Source organism: Myotis davidii, unplaced genomic scaffold (genome assembly GCF_000327345.1).
Source record: "Myotis davidii unplaced genomic scaffold, ASM32734v1 scaffold1688, whole genome shotgun sequence".
NCBI lineage: Eukaryota > Metazoa > Chordata > Mammalia > Chiroptera > Vespertilionidae > Myotis > Myotis davidii.
In genome coordinates, this window is record NW_006299238.1 from 94658 (window position 1) to 99185 (window position 4528).

Sequence of the window (4528 nt, forward strand, 5' to 3'; positions counted from 1 at the left end):
CCTGGAATGTTGGAGATTCTGACATGAGGACTAAGTGGATGAAATGATGCAGCATGGGGAAGGCCTGCATTAAAAAAGAAGTAAAGCCAGGAGATGGGTAGTGTATGGGGAGCAAAGGCAGCTGCAGAGGGACTAGAACTCTTGATTATGTTAAAGTGATGGCATGTGACTTGGGGACTTGAAGGTAGAAAAGGCTATGGTACTAGTTTCTACCATAGAACATTTCCAGTTGGTGTAAAAAACAGGTATGGCCACAGGTAGACGGAGCAAAAAAGGAAACAAAGACCATTGCAGTGGAGACTATCAAGGAATTTTGAAGTGAAGGGGCTGCTTGAGTAATGCCACTGCCATCAGACCTACACACAACAAAGGAGTCTCCAGCTTGTCTACCAGCAGGGTGCAAGCGACCTGCCAATAGCAGCAGCATGGCAGAGTAGACTTGCCTCGTTGAAAAAGCTACTGTTTTTCCCATAAACCAATGAGGCGATGCAACAGAAACAAAGTAGAGTGGGAGCTGAGAGTCTTCAAACCTAGTGAATGAGGGAAGCTAATGATGCAAACCGAGGATGCGGTTGGAAAAGCTGGAGAAGAGCTAAGGACATGGCAGTGAGTCATGGTAGCTCTTCAAACAGGCCACCAGGATCTCATCTCCCACCCTCAGCCACCACTGATGGAAGTTCTAAAATATGCAAAGAGACACAGTCCCAAAGGCAGCACTCCTAGCAGACTGCATCTCTCTGAGTGTTTCTGGAAATGAAGAAAGAAATATGTTCTCTGGCCTCTGGAAGATGTTCCAAGTTTAAACTGCTTTCAGTCTTGGAAGGTGCTGATGTCAGAGACTGATTTTCTCCAGGAAAGAGTTTATTCAAATCAGCGCAAACTTTGTGCTAAGCATTTCCAGTTTCCTCAAACGTAAGAGATCTAATCTCTCCCATATGACTGTCTCCACCCAGCTACACTCGGCAGCTCACAGGGACAGATGATGCTAGTTCCTGTTTGTTAGCATCAGTAATTAGTAACTCTATTCTCTTCAACGATACAGCCTGTTGCTGCAGAGCACACAAACTGTGCACCCAGAAGAGATACAGGAGAGAGGAAGGACCATGCATGGTCTGTATGATGGAAGAGATGTACATCTTAGAGGCAGGTCCATCTGAATGTGAATTCTAGCTTTGCTACTGAGAGCTCTGTCATCTTAGGACATTAGCCATTTTTGTCATTATGAAACAACTAGAAGCCCAGTGCATTCATGCATGGGTAGGGTCCGGCTGCCCGACCCTGATCAGGGGCCCAACCAGAGCTGGGCCAGTTGGGGGGAGGGCCTGTGGGCAATTGGCCCATGGCCCTGCCCTGATTGGTGTGGGTGGGGGGGACTGTTCAGGGGCAGGGCCAGCTGGAGGGAGGAGCCACAAACCTTGCCCCTGATGGGAGTGAGGGGGGCCAATCAGGAGTGGAGCTGGCTAAGGGGAGGGGCCACGGGCCAATTGGGGTGATGGGAGCCTATTGGGGGTGGGGCCGGCCATGGGGAGGGTCTGTCTATCCTAAATGGCTGTCTATCCCAAATGGGGTGGGGAGGCCGATCAGGGGCCAGTGGCCAGGGGGAGGGGCCGTGGACCTCTCAGGGTGGTGGGGGCCAATGAAGGACGGGGCTAGCTGGGGGGAGGGGCTGCAGGAGGTTGGCTGTAGGCCCCACCCACGATGGGGCTGATTCACTGGCCACAGTGGGTGTCATAGCAACCGGTTGTTCTGATCCTTACAGCGATCCAGTCACTGGCTTTTTATATATATACTAGAGGCCCGTTGCAGGAAGATTCCTGCAAGAATAGGGCTTCCTGCAACTGGAGGGAAGCAGAGAAGGGAGTGAAACCCGCTGAGGCAGGCTTCGCTCCTGCTCTGCTGCCCAGCTTGTTTCCCTCCCGCCTCCCACCTCCACTGCCTTGGCTCTGTTCCTGTCTCTGCCACCTCTACTTTGCTCCTTTCTGCAGTGCTTCGCTTCCGCCTTGTCTTCAGTCTTTGCTCCCAGCAGGTATCTTGGTTGGGTTTAATTTGCATATACTTGCTCTGATTGGCTGGTGGGCATAGCGAAGGTATGGTTAATTAGCATCTTTGTCTTTTATTTGTGTAGATAGATAGATATAGATATTAAATTATGTACTTAACCAAAATGACAATAAAAGGTATCAAACATAAATTCAGGCTAGCAAAACTTTAGTTCTTAAAATGAAGAAAGATGGGTGTCTTAAGTTAATCAAGTAGCTGATTAACACAACATGACACATAACTATTTTATGAAACATAGAATCTTTGCTTTCTCAGAAGAAAACTTTCCTTAATATTCTATCTGGAAAAACCTTGTCCTTCTGACACAGTGAAAAAACACACACACAAAACTTTAATTCTGTATTAGCTTACTTTTGCAATTTAAACTCATTTACTTAGTTAAATTTATTCCAAGTAACCTTTTTGAGGCATAATTTCTTCATCTGGAAAAGGGAGACAATAACATTCACTCTACAGAGCTCATGGCCAGATTAGTCATGATGACATGTGTCATATGCTTGGTGACAAACAGTAGATGATCAAGTAATAAATCTACTTATTCCCATCCTATCACTTTTTTTTTCTTATATAAATGCCATGCCCTGGGTTCTGCAATAGTGCAGAATGCAATGTGTCACATTCCACTATTAAATTCCTATGACTAAAATAAAATCATCGTTTTTTTCTTATTTGATTTTTATATTTTTTCAACTATTTTTTTTTTACAGGTTGACATTTACCTCCTTACATCATTCTGTATTCCATTTCCTATCATTAGATGGTGTTTACCATAAAAACTCTTGGGAATACTAGCTTCTGGAACCCCTAATAAGAATGCTGGATATTATGTCACAGTTCAACTCATACGCTACCCACCCAAAGGCTTTTGAATCAATCGCTTTTTTGGAATTACCCTTCACACATATAAATTAATCCAATACAAATGCAGGTAGATGTAAGACTAGTTCCTTAAAATCTATACGTAATCTTGTTCCTTTAGAAATCCAAGCACTATAGACCCAAAGATATTTATTTATTATAATTAATTACCCTCCAGGTATTTTTCAGTCATGCAACAAAAATCTCCTAGGACAGCAGTTCTCTAATTTTGCTGTACATTGCAATTGCTTGGGAATGTTTACAAATTCAGGTTTTTCTTTGCCACTCCCAGATATTTAGATTTAACTGATAAAAGGTTTGACCTGGGCACTGGGATTTTCCCAGAAGATTCTAATGTTCAGCAAAGTTTGGGAACTGCTATGTGAGGTTAGTAGTTACCCAAGAACCCTCATAGAAAAGCTGCCTACATCTGTACACGTGTGTTTATATTAATGTTACTTTGCTTGAGTTTGTGGATTCATTCAATAAATATTTGTATAAGACGTTGGGAGATAACAACATTGTTAAAATATGTTGTTTTTAGTAGTTCTGGTTCAAGATGAAGCATAGAATTTGTTAGTGAAAAGGAACTATTTTTGCTTTTTGGTGTGGTTGTTGTTTTTGTTTTGGTTTTTAAGTAAAAGGCAAACTATACAACAGAATAGCCTGTATCACTTTTCCTTTTACTTTGTTTTGCTCTCTCAGGATACTCTGCTTCTAACCACATACAAAAGTACAAAAGCAAGCCGTGTAGATGTGTGTGTGTGTGTGTGTGTGTGTGTGTGTGTGTGTGTGTGTGTATACACATATATATTTTTGTCCAGGGACAACAGGCTTGCTCAGGACTCATAGAAATCACAATGACACAATTCTCAGTCTCATACCTACCCTTCTCTACATTCTCTTAATCTGCTACTTTTTCTAATCCCTACTCTTTGTACAAGTGGCAGATCCATCATCATGCAGGGGATTATGGAATGGGCCCCCATCTTTCAGACTTATTTCTGTGACTGGGTGTGGAGGCAGAATAAATAAAGTGTTGGAATAAATGTAATATGGGCTTTGGAGTCAAAAGGATTAGTTCATTGAAATATTTACCTTTAGCATTAGCTGGCTACCTGGCTACTTAGGGAAATCAATGCGAGGGCCCCACCTTACAAATGCTGATTCATTTGGTTTGGGTAGAGTCCAAACTTAGGGCATTTGGACTGGCCAATAGTATCTCATACCTAGCTGGTGCTCCCTAAATGTTTACAGATTGAATACACACGTGAGCAAGTAAATGAAATGCTGAGAACCTTGAAACTTGCCGAAAAAGACGCAATCTGGCTTCTGTGTTCGTAAAATCTATAATCTAGTTTAAGAGTCAGGTGATAGAGACATATCCATGACACAATTAGAAAATAACGTGCAGTGAGATTATAAAAACAATCCCGTTTACCATCGCACCAAAAAAATTAAGCTACTTAGGAATAAACTTAACTAAAGAGGTAAAAGACCTCTACTCAGAAAACTACAGGACGTTGAAAAAAGATATAGAGGAAGACATAAACAGATGGAAGAACATACTGTGTTCATGGATTGGTAGAATCAACATCATTAAAATGTC